The following is a 22201-nucleotide window of genomic DNA, read 5'->3' on the forward strand; positions in this document are numbered from 1 at the left end:
TCCCACCAACAAAGAACCACATGAGCGTGCTAACAGTGTGCCCAGCTTACAGCATCAGATCACCCCCAGACAAAAACTGCACACAAACAAAAAAATTCTTACCTAATGATTTAGACAAGACTCTCCAGAAATATTTTGATACCTGTGGGCCATAGCCTTAGACGGACCAGCAGATATATCATGGCTTCCTCGCCTGCCATTGGTGTGGCTGTTCTGATGTCACAGAGGAGCTAAGAAACCTAGCTATAGGCAGCAGGCTGCTAAGCGGAACAAGGAGGACCTTAGGATCTGAATGCTGATGTTGATGTGCAAGTTTTGTTCCAGCCATGGCAAAGTCTTACACAAACCTTGATCCATCCAGGGAAGCAAGAGACTGTCATAGTTCAAGGGCACATTTCAGATAGGCAAAAGCCTCGAGGAGGACAAAAACTAGGTGAGGAGAGATGGGGTGTGACCTGTGGGGAAGGAAGGAGTTGTGGCCTGGGGAGAGTCCTGGGGGCCACATGGAAAGTCCTGAAGGGCCACATTTGATTCCAAGGCCTGTGGTCCCCTACCCCATTTTAGAGAGGCAAAGCTTGATTTTGCAGACCACACAAGGCCCACTCTTTGAAACAAGGGTGTTGTTCCTTGTTTAAAAAGCATCCGTTTGAAAGCAAAGGTTCTTCCCGCCTAACCAAAAAAAGAAAACTACGTCAAAAGGGTCATGCCAATAGATCTGATCCAATGAATGCCCGTGAGTATGTCGAATTAGCCCCTGTTTGTAGCCTAAATGCCGTTTGTGGCACAGGTCTATAAGGGAAACGTCATGACACAGTAATTTGGGCAATGGGGGAGTAATTGAGTTAAGATATGCTGATAAAGATCGATGGCCAAGGTTTGGCGTTATGACACCAACAAAGTTACAATGACATTAGCCCAAAGAGAAAGACACAAATCCATTACAAAGATACAATCAAATATTCAAAAAAGCCCGGCTTGCTCATTACTTATTCATGCTAATACAAGTATATTAAGAAATCTAAACAGTGTTAGCACTCAATCTCTCACAGACCAAATGAGCTTTTGCATTTATCAGCCGCGAGTCATCAGGACCCAACGTTAGCCGTACAAAGGTGGTAATATGACATAACGGAGATATTTATATCAGCACGCGCTGACTGAAAGATACAGTGGAATTTATTAAATTGAGTAATGCCTTTGCATTCTGGGCTCCAATAAAAGACATAACTGTGCAGAAGTCATTTCCCCAGACAATAAGATTTACCTTTGTAATCACTTAATGATCCTGTATGTGTGCTCTCCCCCCCCCACTCTCTCTCTCTCTCGCTCTCTCTCTCTCTCTCTCGCTCTCTCGCTCTTGCTCTCTCTTCTCTCCCCCCCCCCGAGTTGTCCAGCAAAGAATGTCCTTAGGCAGAGGTTTTCAAGCTTTTTAAGTCCACAGCTCCCTTAACCAACTACATTCTTTCTGTGGCACCCCTGTGGGGCTCAGGAGCCTAGCTATGTCACCCCTTGCCTGCAGAGCTGGCAGCCTCTCACCCTTTTCCAAACACCCTCCCTTGTGGAGTGTTCCCTCAGCCTCCTCTCCTATCCCCTCTTCTTGGGAGTCCTCTGGGCAGCCGCTGCTGCTTCCCCTGGTCTCTGAGCTGCCTCCCCCTATGCCCCAAAGAGAGTTGCCTCCAATAGGCACCATTTGCTCAGGGAACTTGTAGCCAGAGCTGCTGCAACAAACAGCTGTGCAAACCTTGGGGAGGCAAAGACGTGAGGGGGCATCAGAGGAGGGTGGGAAGGAAAGACGGACAGAGGCCATTGGTGCCTGCAGCACCCCTGACTATTATTCAAGGCACCCCAAGGTGCCACAGCACACTGGTTGAAAACCACTGCCCTGAGGAAATCAAGACAAAACCTTTAACCCCCACCCCAATAATCTTTCTACTTGAAGATTGGCATGCATGTCTAGTACATTTTTCTGCTCATGTGCATTTTTTGCTATTGTTCATTCTTTCCCAAATGATCAACACTGTGCATAGTTAAACTATGGAAATCGCTCCCACAGGAGGGAGTGATGACCACCACTTGGATGGTTTTAAAAGAGGATTGGGCAAATTCACAGAGAAGAGGGTTGTCAGTGTCTCCTAGGCACAATGACTCTATGCTCTGCTTCCATGGTAACTCTTCTGAGTACCAGTTGCTGAAAACTTCAGGAGGGGAGAGTGTTCCTGTGCCCAAATCCTCCTCGCTGGTTTCCCTTTGGGGCATCTGCTTGGCCATTGGAAGAACAGGGTGTGAAACTAGATGAGCCATTGGCCTGATCCAAAATTCTTATTGACCAGGTAGGGTCATAAAGAAGAAAGTGGACATTCTGGTCTCAGTCCCAAAGTGTAAAGAGCTTTAAAGATCAGTTCATTTCACACTTCTCTAGTCAAAGCAAAGTGTGGCCATCATATTGTTCCAAACGGCAACCCATTTGCCTTTATGGATTTTTCTTCATTAGTAAATAGGAAACATTACAACTTATTTTATTGGGTTCCCACCTCCCCAAAGAATATAGGGTGAAGTACACTGTGTTCTCGCAAACAGATGGGGCTTTTCTGAGCTATAGGATTTCTATTCTGCTGCAGCGAAAGCCATTGATTCCCCTTCATGTTAATCAGATTTCAATTTATGAAAATATGTTAGCAAATCAAGGTTGTGCACCTTAAACAGGATGGATTTTGTCATCAGTTTCGTTTGTACAATGAGAATTTTAAAAAAGCCTTTTCTTTCCTAAAAGTGGTAAAGTTCCGCTTTTGAAAGACACAGCTTTCATCCAATCCAATTTCTTCTTTTCCCTCCCCCAATCAAAATGTGAGTTAAAGGGGGGGGGACTAAATGCAGACGCTGCTTTAGTATTTCTTGCACATAGTAATACCTAGCACAAGGACATATGTAGATCTGCAAATACTGTTTACAGTTCCTGCTTCAGCGTAAAAACACTCAAGAAAGGTATAGTTTCAGTTTTATCCCAATGACATTTCGTTTATTAACTGTGACTGATAAATCCAGTGCCTCTGAAATCAGATAAAACTTTGATAAATGGCTTCTTTGGGAGCAGATCGCAACGGCTAAGCCCTGTTCATCTGTGGCCACCCAGCACCAATCAGCACCATTTTATTTAATCAACAGCTCAGAAAACACGGCATTTGAAAGCTATCATTCCATTAAAAGATGGGAGAAGATAGTCCTTTCCTGTAAGGGAGCCTTGGAAGACACAAAACTACAAAAACTGAACCGTGTGTGTCTGACAGCAGGTTTTATACTCTTAAGTACAAAATGAGGAAGGGACAGCAACCACTGCAAAACTGGGGAGGATTCCAAAACCCTCATGAGAATTTATTCGCAGTGCAGTGGTTAGAGCGTTGGACTGAGACATAGGAGAGAGCTGAGTTCAAATTTTCACTCAGCCATAAAGCTCACTAGGTGATTTTGGGGGCCCAGTCATTCTTTCTCAGCGTAACCTACTTCACACAGTTGTTGTGAGGTTTCAGTGAGTTGGCTGCCTTGAGCTCCTTGGAGAAAAATGATAGGTTATAAATGCAGTAAGGAAATAAATAAAAAGAATTAAACTTACCCTTCCCAGAATACTAGTGCAAGTCAGACTTCCTCTCAGCTACTGCTTTCAAAACAAAAATGTGTCCATTAATTGCAGCCACACAGTTAATATCACACATAGATTGGTCTTAATTTTTTTTTGCTGCCTGCACCCATATCAACAGGAATCGAAGGGTAAGTTTGCAACAAATCTAAACACATTTACTAAGAAGTAAGCCTCATTGAACACAAAGAAGCTCAGACCCTCCAAGTGTCTGTATTTTCCAAGGTCAGTCCCAGATTTACAGAAGATGTTCCAGTTTCTCGTTTGATCCCAGAATGTCCCGCTTTTCCTTAGGACGTTCCTATTTTCATCAGAGAAATGTTGGAGGGTATGGAGTTATGTGACCCCCCGAGCCAAGGAGATACAACCTTTAGGAGACATCTGAAGACAGCCCTGTATAGGAAAGTTTTTCAGTGTTTAATTTTTATTATGTTTCTGGGAAGCAACCCAGAATGGATGGGGCAACCTAGTCAGAAGGGGGGGGAAGAAGAAGAAGAAGAAGAAGAAGAAGAAGAAGAAGAGGAGGAGGAGGAGGAGGAGGAGGAGGAGGAGGAGGAGGAAGAAGAAGGTCCCTATTTTCATCGGAGAAATACTGGAGGGTATGGAATCTTGCTTCTGAGTAAACAGCATATGAGACGAATCACTGCATTTTTCCCTTGTACAACTGGCACTTTTTTAAAAAAAATGTTGCTTTGTCTAATGCAGGGTCTCTGTTCTTTACAGCAGCTTCAGATCTTTCCCAGTCATTTTCTTCCAGCTGTAGCTAGAGTGAAAGAGAATGTGTGATGGGGTGTTGTTCCTGGGAACCTGACATTTATCATTCAAGTGAAAGAAGATCTGATGATTCTCAAATGACATAGCCGAGAGCAAGTTATATGATCTTTGTTTCCAACACATAGAATAAAAAGTTACATTTCTCTCTGGCCCATAATTCATTCTGTTTCCAGACATTTCCCTTTTTCTTTTTGCACCACACCAACCTTACTCCTGTTTCTCATAATCCTTAGATCCCTGCCAGCTCCTCCTGCCCTGCCTGACCCTCATTATGCCACGGAAGGAGTCTGCAAGTAGTTGCCGCCTGCATTGTCAAGCCCTAACCATTCCACTCAAGTTCCCAGAACATTATTGAAAGAGGTCTCATGACAAAAAATGGACAACTCCCTCAATTGCACTTTCTCATTTTTCCACTCTTCAGTTCTTCACATTTCCACATGTGTCTACATGTTGTTGTTGTTGTTGTTGTTGTTGTGGTTGTTGTTGTTGTTGTTGTTGTTGTTGTTGTTGTTGTTGTCTTCATGAAAATTCATCAGCCTTTATGGTGCAATTTTCTCCAAATATACACATTTTTACATGCAATTCTGCCCAATGCACAGATTTTTGGAGAATTATTTCCCCTAACATTAATTGTTCCTGTCACTGATAAATGCCCGCTTATACACATGTTACCCTAGCAGGTGCATTTTTCTACACATTATTTGTCTGGCGCCTTGCACTGCAAAATTCAGAGAAATGCAGATTTTGAAGAATGGCTATATTTCAGGTTACATCTGGTGTGAATTTGGCAAGTTCATCTTCCAGTGAGAACCAGCTTGAACGTCTCCTTCATCCCTAGTCAGTGGTGGAGCGTATGCTTAGAAAGCAGAATTTTCCAGGTTCAATCCCTGGTGTCTGCACTTAAAAGGTCCAGGGTGATTTTGATTATTTAACCTCTATACCACTTAATATATTTAAAATATCTCTAAGTCATGTACAAAAAAACTGAAGCAACAACAGACAACCTAAACAAAACATTACAAAAATAACCAGTTCTATATAAAACTTTTATGTTAATACAAATTTACTAATATCAATTCATTTTCCTCTGTCTCTCCGTCACCTCTGTTTCCAATTCACACCCTCTGTCTCAGCCTCTGAATTCTCACCCAGGGTCCAAACAAACTTTCAGCTCACCCACAACAAAAGTCTCATGAGAAGAGTTGCTGGAAACAGCAGATATCAGCCTAGTCTCCCACTCTAGACTTGTTTTTTCTGAGTATGCTGAAGGTGGATGGTACTTCTCCAGGCTGCCCACAGCTGTGTTCCATTCAGCTGTACTCTCCACACCCAGTTCCAGGTACAGCAGGTTGTTGAGTTTTCCAGTGGGTCCAGAGCATGGGGAAAGGGTTTCCCTTCACTTACAGCTTTTTCCTCTCCTCATGTTTCTGCTGCTTTACTGTCCCGTGATGGGAATGATGTCTACCTGATGTCTAAATGTCAACCCTGTAGGTGTGAATCTAATGTCCATTGGAAGCACATTCCAAAGGACAGGTGCTGTCACACTAAAAGCCTTGGTTTTAGTGGGCAAAGGACAAACCTCGGAAACATATGGCCCTGCTAAGAGTGTGTGTCTTGAGGAACAAAGTAAACATGCATAGGATCCAGCTGTAACCTTTTTTGCAATCCTCTGTTCCAATTCAAAATGGAAAACAGCAATATTGTTTTATTAAAAAGCAGACTTCAGCACCTGAAAATGCTGCTCTTGTTTGCTGCTTTTTGGAGGTGATATGATAATGAACTTTGCAACCTCTGAATTATTTTTTTTAAAGCTGCTAAATATAAAAAAGCAACATATTTAAATGGGGAGGGGGGATAATTTCAAAGCAAAAGCCAAGTGTTTGCTTATAGAAAATATAAGGAGTAAACTTTTAATGGGCTTGCTTCCAAACAATTTAATAGCTAAGTGATATATGGTTTACTTTAATACACATTCTCATTAAAACTCAAGTAAATATCTCTGGATACAGACACATTCCATGCCAGTTCTCTTTATTACTTAATTTTCCAGGTATCCCAGCATGATCTGAATAAATTATGCTGACAATACAAGACTATAAATGATAAATCAACAACACAATTTTAGTGATATATAGGATGAAATGTAAATAATAACCAGAGCTGCTAATTGCCCTGCTACCTGGCAACAAATCAGTAAGTGAGCTATTTCCACTGGTAATGCTTCAGTAGTGTAACACCCCAATCATTAAGCATTTCTGGCTGGTAAGCTCTTTCTGGGGTTTTTCCCCCTCTGTATAAGATGAAACTGTAGTATGAAAAATAACATTGGAGAAATAATAAAACAAAAAGGTGGCAAATGCATCATTCCTTGATGGTGGTGGGATGTGACCGATAATGCTATTTTTGGTTTGGAGATGTGTTAAACCCCTGGTATTCTAAAGCTTCTTTTGTCTACAAATGCAGATAAGAGAACCATTAAAACCTTTTCCTATAAGTCCATCATCTCTGTCTGTAAAGTCAACATTCTCATTATTGTGGATGCCTATGCATTAATCTGCAGCATCAGCACCATCAAAGAACTTCTCTCCAAATATCCTTTACTAGCAGACTTGCACCCGACATTGCTCATGAATTTTTTTAAAAAATAATAATAAAAATCAATGCAAGTTTGGAAGATTCAGGTTCCAAACCTTGCTCAGAATAGTGGCCAACTGTGTCCAAACATTGGCAAAAACTTGCTCCTTGATTTTAGGAACCATTGTGCCAAAATTGTGTAAAGTCAGTGCAGTTTTAAATGTTTGTTCCTCCATCTTGATTCAAAATGGTGGCCAATTGTTTCCAAGCATAGATGAAAGCCTTCTCCTTAATCTCTGGAAACTTCGTGCAAAATTGGTTACAATATTTTAAGAAATGTTCAATTGCATTGCAAAAAAAAAAAAAAACAACTTTCCAAAACATGTGTTTTCATTTGATAAATTTAAATTTGCATTTGGATACAATTAAACCGAGAGATGCATTGCAACATTCACAAGTGTGAAATCTTATGGACGTCTAAGTTCTGATCAACACACATTAGTCCAGGAGGTACAGATCAGATATTTTTACATAGAAATATTGAATACATCAAGCAGAATTAGCATGAGCATCCTATGCATTGACTAATGATTTTAAGACCACAAGGGCAGTAAGGCCCCCAGTTCTGATCACCACCTTCCAACCCTTCTCTGTCCCCCTGTTTAAAAATAATTCCCAGCCCAAAGCTATGAGCAGTGATATGTGGCTGGACCTAGCTGCCATATTAACATCCCATAATCCTAAAACAGCATCATCCGAAGGCATTTTGGAAATGCAGCTCAACTCAGCAAGAACTGCTTCCTTGTTCAGAGCTCTGCTGCTGCTTTCACTACCACCACCCAGTGAATCCGTCGGATATACCAGAGGTCACTTTGCTCAAGTCTCCCTCAAGCCTGGAGCTTCCCTGGTTTCCATCCGCCTTCAGCCTATTTCAAGGTGCCTGTCACAGAAAAATAGGTAGCTGGAAGTCCATCTAGCTCAGATTTGTCTACGTCAGAGAGGGGACAGGGGCCTTTTTGGTACCACAGAGCAGATCCTCATCAGGATTTGTCTGGTCTTTGGCCACAATAAAGATTGATTGATTGATTGATTGATTGATTGATTGATTCATTGATCCTCATCAAGATCAGCCTTGTGTTCAAGAGTAGAAGAAGAGCTGGGATTTGATATCCCGCTTTATCACTACCCGAAGGATTCTCAAAGCGGCTAACATTCTCCTTTCCCTTCCTCCCCCACAACAAACACTCTGTGAGGTGAGTGAGGCTGAGAGACTTCAAAGAAGTGTGACTAGCCCAAGGTCACCCAGCAGCTGCATGTGGAGGAGCGGAGACACGAACCCGGTTCACCAGATTACGAATCTACCGCTCTTAACCACTACACCACACTGGCTCCAAGAGTATGTGGAGTCTACACTGATGGGCAGCAGCTCATCCGGGTTTCAGACACAAGTTCTTCCTGGTGATGCTGGCAATGGAACCAATGCTTAAAACTGTTTGGGGGAAGTGAGATAGGAGGAGGGAGAGGAGGAACTCTGAAAGGCAAGCTACTGTATTTCTGCAATATCAATACATAGCATTAAATCAGATAAGCACCTCCCCTACAGTGTTTAATTGAGAGAGGTGGCTACTTAAGACAGCCGTTAATTAGCCTTTGCTTTGGAGTTGTTAGGGACCTGTTTACCAAAACCTAGTAAAGCAGGTTATCAGTTACTTTAGCGAACGAGATAACCTGTTATCTTGCAAGCTGAATTTGCAAAAAAAAAAAAAAGACAAAAGACAAAACAAAAACCTTGTGCATCTAATCGTTCAGCACCAAAGGGCAATTTACTCATTGACGTTTGATTATGCAAGAGTTGCTCACGATCTCTTTCAAAAGATAAGCTCTCTTTGCCGGCTGGCTGCAGAGCTGAGAAGAGGCTTCTTGGTGAAGAAGGGAATATGTTTATCTCATACTGGAACACCCACCAGATAGTAAGATAAAGGTAAAAGACCCCGGATGGTTAAGTCTAGTCAAAGGTTGCTATGGGGTGTGGTGCTCATCTCACTTTTCAGGCCGAGGTAGCAGTGATTGTCCACAGACAGCTTTCTGGGTCATGTGGCCAACACATGACGGAAACCAGAGTGCACAGAAATGCCATTTACCATCCCGCCACAGCGGTACCTATTTATCTACTTGCACTGGCATGCTTTCAAACTGCTAGGTTGGCAGAAGTTGGGACAGAGCAATGGGAGCTCACCCCGTTGTGTGGATTCAAACTGCCGGCATTCTGATCACAAGCCCAAGAAAATAAATAAGATTTGGGGCATGACATTTTTCCCATGTCAATGCACTCGTTATTATGCATTTCACCCAGGATGCTGTCGTGCTCCCCTCATTTCACAGCTAAGCACAGAGGTCAGCAACCTAAGGCCCATGGGCCAGAAGCAGTCCATGAGGGTTGTGTAACCGACTCATGAGCCACCGCCGAACCAAGCCGCCCACTCAGCAAGTCCCAGCGCGCTGCGCTAAACTGGCACAGTGCGGCACGGGGACTCTCTTCCGCGGCGCCGGAAATCGCTTCTGTGCATGCCCAGATGCTGAAAATTGCTTATGCGCAGGCGTGATTTTTGGCATCTGGGCATGCGCAGAAGCAATTTCTGGCACCGCAGACATGCGCAGATGCAATTTCTGGCACCGCACTGCACCGGTCCAGCCCACAGAGGATCTCCACTGGAGTGATCTGGCCCATACCCGGTAAGCCTTGCCGACCCCTGGCTAAGCAGCTTGGGTTCAGCATCACCTATGTTATTGAACAGACTCAAATGTTGCTTTCAGGCAGTGCTAAGTTGAAATGCTCCATCAGTCTCACAAAAAACCCACCATCCCACCCCCATCCAATGAGAGAGAGTGGTTCCCTCTCCCCGCTTTCATAGAGGTGCAAATTTCTTAGGCATTTCCAGGTGTGCTAGGGGTTGATTCATAAGCTGAGGTGACCCAGGTTTCATTTCCCCTCTCTCTTTTTTTGTCCATTCATGTGGAGGAAGGAAGCTTCCTCGTGTCCATTCTCTGCACACACCACCCCCCTTTACTTCCCGGGGACTGGGTGATAAGACTGCTGGGGGAACACATTATTTTTTAACTTTCTATACCGCTTACATGCCCACATAACTCCTTAGTGTGTTACCAGTATAAAAATCCATTTAAAGAAACTCATACATGATTAAAGTACACAATGAAACAATTCAGTCAAAACATTAAACGAACATTCATGATTAAAACTGACAGTAAAACAAACTCATGAAAAAGTGTAACAATTTTTTAAAAAGCAATTTAAACTATTAGGTCAAGAAGTCCAGGGGAATGATGAACTAAGCAGCTAAGCAGGTGTGTCTTCAAGAGCCAGCAGAATGCCAGTACTGATGGAGCCTCCCATATGTCAACAGGGAGGGAATTCCACATCACTGGTGCCACCAAAGAAAAAGCCATGATACCACTAGCCAATAATCGTCAGATCATTGCATTAGATTCCAGTCCAGTCAGGAAAACAAGACATCTGCCTGTGCAGAACCTTGCAGCCTTCTACAAGTGGAGCAGATGCAATGGGGCTTTAAAAAATGGAGAATACATGGGGAAAAGAACTTTCAGCCATTTTGCATTAACTAAGGTGAGTCACCCCACCACAATTCTAAGAAGTTCCCCCACCTTCATGACTGCAAATTTCAAAAGTCACAGCCCTAATAAGAACATATGAAACATCCATACATCTATGTACAGTCATACCTCGGGTTACAGACAATTTGAGTTGCGAGATTTCGGGTTGCGCACCATGCCGAACCTGAAAGTACCGGAACGGGTTACTTCCGGGTTTCGATGCTTGCGCATGTGCAGAAGTGCTAAAAATGCTTTGCGCATGCACAGAAGCGCCAAATTGCAACCCACGCATGCGCAGACGTGGCGCTGTGGGTTGCGGACACTGCAGGTTGCGAACGTGCTTCCTGCACAGGTCACATTCGCAACCCAAGCATCCACTGTATCTGTACCAAGCCAGACCTTCTTTTTTGGTGATCACTCGTAACCGAGTAAGATTGTCTTCCCTGAGCATGGTCTTAACAGTGAGTCCGTAAGTGACTGTGGAGGCCAAGTCTGGATCCACACATCCTTCCACAGTGGGGTTTCTGGGTGGGAGTTGATCATGGTGAGGGTTTGCCAAGCATGCCTTCCTCTTAGCACATTTCTCCCTTTCATCTAAGCATTGTGTACTTTGACCGGCAGCAGCTCTCCAGGCTACCAGACACAAGTACTTTTCAGAATCATATACCCAAGATCCCTTTAATGCAAAACCCAAGAGAAGCTAGCATTTGAACTTGAGACATATCAAAATTTAGGATGGGATGGCTAACCATCGCCTTACTGGATGTTACCGGATTACAACTCCCATAAGCAACTCCTAGCCATTGGCCATGATGGCTGAAGCTGATGGGAGTTAGAATCTAGCAACATCCAAAGCACAACAGGTTCTACACCCCTAAACTGGGATTTACAAAAGTTGGCAACAAACTGTGTCTGACGCAGAATTTGAGAGCTATTTTTCCTCTGGAGATGACATATCTATAGATACTTCAGAAGAAATGAAAAGAACCTGAATGGGATCAGCCAAATTATAGGGTAGATATCACAACATCATCATCATCATCATCACCACTGGCCCCAGTTTTGCTGAAAACAGTATTTCCAGAGTAATTATTCTTCCCAAAGATCTGAATTAAAACCTGCAACTTCAGAACCACCTCAAGAGCTTCCAAGATGGGTTTTGAGAGTTACATTTCTTTTAACTCTGCTGAAGATTCAATTTTTGCAACACCTACAAAACCACATGAAATATCCAAAACTCGATATGTTGCATTCTTTTTAACTAAGATCTGCTTTAACTCAGTGCTAGTGTGCAACTGAAGTCAAAACATTTTTGCTTTTGGCAGATGATAGCAATAAATAAAATAGCCCTGACGAACAGCAGAAAACTGTTAATTATGTGTTGTTTGCTCTATTCTTTGTGAATCACTTGCATGGTTAAAAATTAATTTTATGATGTTATTTAAAACAATACATGTGACATTTCAGATGTTCTAGAGAAGGATGCTCAGTAATAATAAATAGGTGGACTTGTCAAAGGAAATTTGCTAACTCAAGCATCTTAAATGGATAAAAGGAACTAACTATAAATTACAACAAGGTAAAAAAAAGAGAAAGCTTTATTTTCTTTAGAAAAGCCCCCAAACATCTATCTTTTGTTTTTATTCATTGATGAATTCTGGATAGGCAGAGAAAAACAATAAAAGTTTGATGATTACATAGCCATCCTTGACAACCTTAAATATTTCAGAGACTAGGAAAAATATCAGTCTAGTCTAAGACTTGCATTAGGAGAAAAATTAATTCTGCCAGTGACATCCTAAAGAAGGCTGGGGAAGAAAAGGAGGGTGGAATAATGGGGGAATAACTGAATGCCCACTTGAAATATTATTCTCACTTTAGCAGTTATGATCATGCAGATGTGGGCACAGCTGTCCTTCCAATCCTGGATATGTAAATGGCAGGTTCTGTATTGCAGTTCCTGAATCGATGTTCTAGTTCTAGTTTTAATATTGCAGCAGGCCAGGCCCTCTTGCTTTTGTTGGAACACACACATTTAACCTATATTTAGATACAGGTTTTAAGATGAGGTCCATTCCAGGCACCACATTGACACTTATCAATGGGTGGCCATCCAGATGACATCAAACAAGACTTGTAAGGTATCTGGAAACTGTCCTATGAGGAATGGTTGGAACATTTGAGTAAGAACATAAGAACCTTCTGGAGCAGGCCCAAAGGAGCCCAACTAGTCCAGTATCCTGTTCTACCAGTAGCCAGACAGATACCTATGGCATCCTCATCCCTTGAAGCAAGACAGGACCAAACCGGGAGAAGAATCAAGAAGAAAAGAAGTAAAGACTGGAAACTAGCCAAGGATGCACAAACACACCAGAGCCCAGGATGACCTTGTTGCTCAAGAAAGACTCAACACTAACAGGAAGTCCTTTTATATTCCTTCCTGTTCAAGAGCATCCCATGGCTGGCATGGGTGGGTGGGTGTCCTGAAGATCCTTCACTGAGAAGCTACCACCTGTCATTCAGTGATTCATCACAGGGGGCAGCCAAACACGGATCGAGCAGTTCCTAACCCTTCATGGATATTATCTGGAGGCTATGAGGATTTTCTTTGGATACAAGGGGTCCATTTTCTCATGAGCATAGCTCCCCTTAAATCACGATTTTATGCTAGCACAATGCTGCTGAGAACCAACAGAAACATTTCTGACCAGAAGGAGAGAACCTACCTGTCTAGAACTTGTACACTATGTACAGAAGAGCCAACGAACATGTGGGAACATAAGAAGAGCCTGCTCAATCAGGCCAACTATCTGTCTAGACTAGCATCTTGTTCTCACAGGTGCAAATCAAATCCCCCAGTGGGAAGCCCTTCATGTCAAGCAGAAGGGCTCTCTCCCATCCTGTGGTTTCCAGCAACTGGAATTCAAAAGCATTTTTGACTCAGTCATGGAGAAAGAGCATAGCTTCCTACATTAATTTGTCTGAACCCCTTTTAAAGCCATCTGGGTTGGTGGCCACCACTGCCTCCTGTGCGAATGGGTTTCAGAGTTTACTTATGTGTTGCTTGAAGAAGGACTTTCTTTTCTCTTCCAACATTCAGCTTCATTGGGAGTCCATGAGTTCGAGTGTTATGAAAGAGAGGGAGGAAAACTTATCTCTATCCATTTTCTCCATGCCTTGTGTAATTCAGGGATTAGGAGACACAACTGTCACCACAATTCAACTTTCCCCGATTCCATAATTTCCACAATTCAATATCCCCTGTTTGTTTGCATCAGTAGGGCTACAAATATCCATAGGCTACAAAAGAAGCCCTGGCAGTGCAATCCAAGACACATCTGCTCAGAAGTAAGTCCTGCTGAGTTCAATGGGGCTTACTCCCAGGGAAGTGGCTAGGAAACAGCAGCATAAAAAGTCTTGCAAGGCACTATGTAACACATGTCCAAAATCTCATCTCTCTCTCTCTCTCTCTTTGTAAGTCCTTTGTAGCATATCAACAGATTTTTAATTCATGAAAAGGATTTTGCAAGAAAAGGTATTATTGATCTTTCTTAAAACTGTCTGAAGAATTCCCTTTACTAATTCTAAAAAAACTGAGCAGTTTGCTGTAAATAATTTACTCCCCTCCCCCCTCTGTCCTTGTACACAGAAATGTCAGGATCCTTCTGACTTTGGACTGTCATATTTCATGAACTTTTTTGGTCCTTATATGGACATAAAAGAATAAGTTACTTGTTCAACAAAATTAAGTCAGTTGTGGCAAATTAAGTCACTGCAGGAAGCAGTGGAAGATAGGAGTGCCTGGCGTGCTCTGGTCCATGGGGTCACGAAGAGTCGGACATGACTATATGACTAAACAACAAATATATATACCGGTACATACATATATATGTGTGTGTGTGTGTGTGTGTGTGTGTGTGTGTGTGTGTGTGTGTATCCTTTTATATACCAAAAAAGGAGATAATTATTGATGAACGCACAGTGTTCATAATCTACGCATATTTTAGGTCTATGTCATACCCCAAGGGAGCATTCATAAATCAAATATTTTGTATTCTCTGGCAAGGAAAACCAGACAAACAATGCTATTGAAGAATTCCCTATCTGTGCCATGATAAATTGAGGTCCAAATGTGATATCTTACAAATCCTGCTCTGTGTATCCTTTCACTATCAGAAGCATGGTGTTTGAGGCTGGGACAGGACCTTATTGGTGCTGGCACCCAAGTTGTGGAATTTGCTGCACTAGAAAATGTGATCAATTTCTTGCTTCCTGCCTTCCAGCACCAGGTTAAAAGCTTCTCATTAGATTTGTTTTTACACAGAGGGTGATGTGAACAGCCCTCCAGATGTTGTTGGACTCCAACTGCGACAACTTAAAATTGTGAGGTTTTTAAAATTAGATTCTTATATCACAAAATCAAACATGAAATATCCCATCCTAGCGCAAAAGATGAAGTTTCAACACTGCATCCAAAATAACATCCGGAAAACATAATAAGTTCCCATCCCATACAGCCATTTGTATAGAAGGCAATGCACAGTTTTTGCTAACCAATAATTTGAATAATATGAAAGGACTCCTCTGTTTGAATAGGAGAGGCAAAGTCTCATACCAAATGCAACCTGACATACGTAGGACTGCCCTAAAATTCACTAAAACTGTTTCATTGATTAAAAAATCATCTGTTCTATTTAACTGGGGGAAACGTTCAAAAAAGGGATTAGTTTAAACACAAGTACTTATCAAATGGACAGATGGTAGGTGTTATTTTTCTTGTAATGCAATGCCTCTTTGTGGGTGATCCACTGGGTAGCCACCTTATTCCACCTGCGGTCCAGGGTATTGGGGGGGGGCTCCCCTCATCCAGGCCATTAGAACTATCTGCCCTGTGAGCAGGACAGGAGGAAGAAGTGACCCCATCACCACCTCTTTAAAGAAACCGTCTGTTTGTAATGCTATGCTACGGATATGGGTTGGAGGATATGGTCCAGTCATCTGCAGTCAGTCTTTTGCAAGGTGCTCTAGGAGCCTGAAAGGGTCAATTAATGAATCAGCCAGAATCCAAAGATATATTAGGTTATGGACGTAATCACATCAGGCAACACGCATAAGGCTGGTGTCCATTGAGAATGGGAGGGCAGAAGGCAATGAGATCAACAGGTGAAGCTGGAGCCAATGAGAAGCAGAGCCATCCCTTGATTGGTTGTAAGAAGACCAGCTGGCAGGTAGGGGCCATCTGAGAGAAGTGGTGGGCCAATGGACCAGCCGCCACTGCCTTAGAAGTATCTCCTGGTGTAATAGAGGCCCATGGTAATATGTGGCAGGAGACACAGTACCCTTAGGATTAAAAGCAAGGCTAGACAACAGATCTATGTAATTACAGGCATTTCAGGAGGCTCAAGCTCTCGGTTCTGGCTCCCGGTTTCCTGAGGGGGAGAAGCTGGCTCAAACTCTCCAGTTAAGACAAGGAAACCAGGCAGCGTCCCTGCCAGCGCACACTAATCCTCTCCAGTATGGTTTTCTGCTAATTTGTCATGGCACATATTTGCCTTATGTCTAATTAGCATCAAATTGCAAACTGCTATTTGCTAACAATTTGTTGCATCAATCTGCTTGGAAATCTATAGTTTAGCATTGGATTGCAGCTTATCCTGTCGATCAAAATTCCAATTCACACCATACGCAAAAAATAATAATATCCTCCTCCCGCCAAAAGGAGGAAATGCGGCAATGTTTTATTACACAACCAGAGAGAGAATTAAATAGGAAAACATTCCAGTAGCAGCCCATGCAATGTTGGGTTATGTAAGTTTGCACTGTGTTGTATCTTGTTGCTTTCTTACGAAGCACAGGAAGAACTGCATGTAGAAACGTATCAGTCCTGGTGGGATATCACAGTAAGAGCATAAAAGTAGAAGAAGGGCCTGCTGGATTGGGCCAATAGCCCATCTAGTCCAGCATCTTCTTCTTACAGTAGCCAGCCAGATGCCCAAGGGAAACCTGCAAGCAGGACTCAAGCTCAAAAGCACACTCCCCTCCTATGGTCTCCAGCAACTGGTATTCAGAAGCATTGTTACCAGCCCTGGAGGCAGAGCACTAACTCCATCGTGGCTAGTCACCAGTGATAGCCTTGTCTTCCAAAAAATAAAATACAATTTCTTTTAACGTCATCCATAAGAACGTAAGAAGAGCCTACTGGGTCAAGCCAATGGCCCATCTAGTCCTGCATACTGTTCTCACAGTAGCCAACCAGATGCCTGTGGGAAACCCACAAGAGGAACCCAAGCACAATAACACTTTTTTCCCTTCCCCCCCCCACCCCAGGAGATGAAAGTTCTAATTCAGGGGACCTGTGGCCCTCCACATGTTGCTGGGCTGAAGTTCCCTGACAACTGGACACACTGGGTGGGGCTGATAGGCATTGCATGACCAACTCCTGTTGGGTCATGGGCTCTCCATCCATTTCTAGCACAGTGGTACCTCAGGTTACAGACTCCGCTAACCCAAAAATAGTACCTCAGGTTAAGAACTTTGCTTCAGGATGAGAACCGAAATCACGCTCTGGTGGTGTGGTGGCAGCCGGAGGCCCCATTAGCTAAAGTGGTACCTCAGGTTAAGAACAGTTTCAGGTTAAGGACGGGCCTCCGGAATGAATTAAGTTCTTAACCCGAGGTACCACTGTAGTTCCCAAACATTTTCAGAGCACTGCCCGCTTGGTTCCATAAACTCATCCCCAATGCCCACTACCCATGGGGGGAAAGGCATTATGCGCAATAGTGGTTTGCACAACCCAGTAACACAATAAATTTCAAAACAGTAAGAATTATTTGCACATTTATTCAATCAATTCAAAAAATGTGATCCATCTTTTCAATGTCTGATAGTCATTTAGACCTCCAGCTCCCCCAGCCACTCCTTTGCCTCTTAGCACCCCTTAGGTAATTCCACCCTCCACCCCCAGGGGGTGCTACCATCCACTTTGGGAACCAATTACCTAATCACTTGCAGCAGAAACCTCTGCTTGTTTAGAAGTCCATTGTCTTCAGTGTGTTCAAGGTTTCAGCTATAACATATATAGAGAGAGATTTGAATGGTGGGGAGGCTGCTGTCATATCATATATTCCATCCTAAGACACACACACACACACGAAGAAGAGTGGGAGGAGAAAGATCTCTGTATGCTAACAATGAAGAAAAGATTAACTTGCCAAGCATAAAATCTGAACGTGCGGGCGAGGGGGGAGCCCAAGGTGCTTAAGAGTACTCAGCACTGACATAATTAAATCTACCACATCTAGGTCAGCTGAGGATGCGCGGTTTAAGCACCTATGATTTATTCAAAACTTTTGAACAATCCTGCTCCCTTTGACAGCTCCCTAACTCTTCTGCTTCCCATAAAATGGTTGATCTGCTAAGGCGGCAGACATAGATTGTGCATGGATTGGGGATGTGGGGTGTGTGGAGGGGAAGTAAACACAAATGTTCAAACCGGAAAACCAGAACCAGGGCAGGCATCTTCCAGTGACAGGGATGCCATGTCACCCAAGTCACGTATGGGTGACGGAAACGCCTGTGTTTGGGCAGTGTGTGTGACTTTAGCCAAGCAAATTAGAGAGCCATTATGGCATAGTGCTTAACAGTGTTTCCTAAACTTGTGTCTTCAGCTGCTTTTAGACTATAACTCCCATCATCCATAGCTAGCAAAAGCAGAGGTCAGGGAGGATGGGAACTTTAGCCCCAAAGCAGCTGAAGACCCAAGTTTGGGAAGCACTGGGCCTTGGAGAGACCAGGGTTCAAATCTTCACACAGCCATGAAGCCAACTTGGTGTGACCTTCTCACTGCTTCTCAGGCTCACCTACTTCACAGGGTTGTTGTGGGAATTAAATGAGGAGGGGGGAGAAGAACCATGTACTCCACCACGAGCTCCTTGGAGGGAAAGGTGGGGTAGAAAGGCAATTAAAATAGAAATTAAAAAATGAAACTAATTTAATAAGTAAAGGCAAAGAGGGTCAAAGTATCAAATGAGTTACATGTGAGAACAGGATGCTGGATTCAATGGGGCATTGGCCTGGTCCAGTGGGGCCCTTCTAGTGCTCTCATTGCAAAATGCAGCAAAGTGCAGATTTTGAAAGATGCCTATGTTTCCATTCTCATGTTGGTTGGGGAAGTGTGAATTAGGTAGATCTCCGGGTATAGGGCAGTATATGAAATCAATATATAATAATAATAGGTTTGCTGTTAGCTGAATCAGACATCTCCCACATCCTTAAAAGTCTGAGGGCAGTGGTGGCCGTAGTAAAAAGATATGGGTGGAGGGTCCTATGAAGATATCTTGCCCAAGCCCTCCCCACAAAAAAATAACCTCCCTGTTTTGGCACTGGACAAGCACGCAGCCTGCAAATACATGGGGGTCCTGCTGATACTGCAATGAAATGCAGTTGGGGAGCAGGCAGGGCTCATAGCCTTGAGCCTACATTAGCCACTGTTTCATTTGTACAAGAAGGTCTATCACTGTCATTCCAAAGTGCAGGTGTTCTCAATGATCTCTCTCTCTCTCTCTCTCAAGAAGGAAACGGTCTCGCATATTTGTGGGTTCAGTGTTTGCAACCAAAGCCCCAGGGTGGAGATATGGGAGGAAATGCATGTCCTGTACGTCGCTTGAAAACAACTGCCATTCCAGACAAGGATCTGTTGTCTTTCCCGGAGAGGTATTTGACAATGAAAGATCAAAATGAGTCTAAAACATGCTCCCTTCTCCCGGGAGAATAGCAGGACTATAAAATACTAAATAGGCTTATATCCTGGTGTAATACAGTTGCTAATGCATGTTTCCTTACTTGCTTAATACAATATGAAACCATCCAAGCTCTCCCGTGGGCATAATAGAACTCACTAGACATGGCACAGTAAAGATGCTTCTGTGCTGGTCTGTAATCTGCATCTACCCAATAAACAACGTGGGGTGGGAGGACAGTGTACCCTTGCGATTGCATTCGAGCTATGTGTGGGAATCTTCCCTTGCAGAGAAATAAATGTGTCAGACCAAAACAAAAAGCAAACCACATTCCCGAAACCTAAATTCATTGGCATGTGTGGGATTTCACGTGCAATAAACAAAGGGACTGGATGGGAGAGTTATTTCTGCTATCTAAACAATGAAGAGATAGCCTTGAAGCAGTGATAGAGGGGCATCTCCCTTGAGCAGATCTGACTTCTCTTTAGAACAGATGTTCACTAGGAGTAGCTGCGCATTCTTACGTGCTTTCATTTCCCCATGGGATTATTTTTTCTCACTGTTCTTCTGTTCTCTTCTGCCCAACACAACCAATTCAGCCATCCAGAGACGTTTCTTGAGACAACCTTCTCCAGATGTTTTTGGACTCTAACTCCCATCAGCCCCAGTGGGATGGGGAAGGTGGAGTCCATACCATACTGGTGGGCACCCAGTTGGGAAAGGTTGCCCTAAGACCTTACAATGTTCTTGTCAACATGCCTGTTCTGCCTTTACACTGGTGTTTTCTTTTTCAGAAATAGCAGTTGCACAACAACTTGAAAATGTTAGCCTGCTTACTCTTTTACAAAGGGAGAGAGAGAGAGGACAATGAAATCAATGGTGCACCATTTCCAAAGCCTTTTGCAACATTGGCGTGGTAGCACCTCAGGGGAAGGGCTGTTTCATTTTGTCTTGGTGTCTCAAATCACCAAATGATCATCTGCCCTTCTCTGTGATCCTTCTATTAACCTCTCTTAGTTGAGCCCATCCTAACGGATGAAGGAATTGGGGGTGTTTAGTCTGGAGAAGAGAAGACTGAGAGGTAATCTGATAGCCATCTTCAAATACCTGAAGAGTTGTCAAACGGAAGATGGAGCAAGCTTGTTTTCTGCTGCTCCCAAGTGTAGGACCCAAACCAATAGATTCAAATGAAAAGAAAAGAGATTCTGACTAAAAACTAGGAATAGGAATTCCCAAAGTTAAGAGCTGTTTGACTGTGGAATGGACTCCCTTTGAAGGTGGTGGACTCTCATTCACTGGAATTTTTTCCAACAGAGGTTGGATGGCCACCTGCCAGGGATTATTTAGTTGTGATTCCTGCATTGCAAGGGAACTGGGCTAGATGAGGTTTGGGGATTCCTTCCAACGCTACAATTCTATGACTGTTTGATCGTCTTTCCTTCTTTGTGCTCCTCCTATTAGGCCCTCTTGGCTGAGCCCATCCCTCTGGCAAGTTGACTTAGCTCTTCTTGGGGAGACAAGGTTCCTCCCCTTCTAACTGTCCCTTATTTTGAAGGGTGGTTGAGCCACACTGAGCCCACAATGAAAACGACTTGGTCCTGCTCCCCGTGCCCAGTGTCGATGTTTTCCCAGTGATTCCACAGGAGTCAAAAACTCAACAAAGCGCATCGCGGATGCTGTAAAGAGAACAGGCTGCTCATGTCTGTGACCACTGTATGCAAACCTTGGCATTAGTCACCGCCGGGCTGCCTCTGACAGCCCTGAAGTGAGGGAGATTAATGCGAGGCAGGGGTACTTTATTATTGTCATTCTGTTCTTTCACACTCTGCCTCTGACTTTCAATTTTGCTCCAGAATTAATTGTCTGCTCCTTACAGTATGACTGATGTAGAAGGGTACAAGCAACAGAGGCACCTGGTTCTGGCCTTGACAATCTGAACTCGCACACAGAAGGATGTATTGTTGCACGGCCACATTTGTGGACAGACAGGCATCTTTCAGGGGGATCAGCCAACATTTCTCTGGGCTTCAGTCAGGTTTGACTGAAGATTATCCATTTTTAAAAAAAAAGATCCATCCCTCTCCAACACACACACACACAGAGCCCATTTTACTAGTTGCGACAGTAACAAAATACCAGCATCATTATAAAGTGATAGGCCATGATGCTCTCCTCTGTGTTTTTCCTACAGCCCTCATGCAATGGCTTTGCATTCCTAGGCTTTGCGTTTTTACGTTGGAGGGGTTGTAAATTAGTAACATAGGCAAGCTCAAATCCCTACCCTCCCTGATTTAAGCATTGTTGGAAGAGCATTATATACAGTATCTCCGACAATAAAAAAAATACATGACTATGTACATCTGTATCATTTACTATTTACAGCCCTTAACAGCGCTGAAGCAAATTACTTTTTAAAAAGTAAGACAAATATTTAAAGATCCCCTATCTAAACGGGAAAGCCTGGCTGTATATCAGGTTTAAGATGATCTGCTGTAAGGAAAGATGAAAGAACATATTTGCCGGGAAATTGAGGCCTGCAATTTTAGGGTAAATATATAAATAAATGAAGAACCCAAGCCTCCTTGCTGTAGGAAGTGTGACTTTTCGTTTTTCTTTTTTTAAAAAAGCATTAAGCTCTGATCATGCAATCATATAGAACAGGGGTTGCCAATGTGGTGCTTTACAGATGTTTCTGGACTCCAACTCCCATCAGCCTCAGGCATCATGGCCAGTGGTCAGGGATGATGGGAGTTGTAGTCCAACTGCTGGTTGGAGGGCACCACATCAGCTTCCTCATGTAGAACACTGAGCTTTAATTGATGAGTTGGAAGCATCCCAAGCACTATTAAATTAT

General features: G+C 43.3%; 1 long non-coding RNA gene across 1 annotated transcript in view; it reads right to left on the minus strand.

Annotated features, from left to right (window-relative positions):
- The window catches only part of LOC308592166, a 33516-nt gene extending 29491 nt beyond the window's left edge, over positions 1-4025 (minus strand). Inside the window, exon 1 of the long non-coding RNA XR_014010403.1 lies at positions 3608-4025. This is a non-coding gene — a long non-coding RNA (uncharacterized lncRNA). The remainder of the gene's footprint in view (positions 1-3607) is intronic.
- Between the last annotated feature and the right edge of the window lie 18176 nt (positions 4026-22201).

This window comes from Podarcis bocagei (genome assembly GCF_964188305.1).
Source record: "Podarcis bocagei genome assembly, chromosome: 7".
Classification (NCBI taxonomy): domain Eukaryota; kingdom Metazoa; phylum Chordata; class Lepidosauria; order Squamata; family Lacertidae; genus Podarcis; species Podarcis bocagei.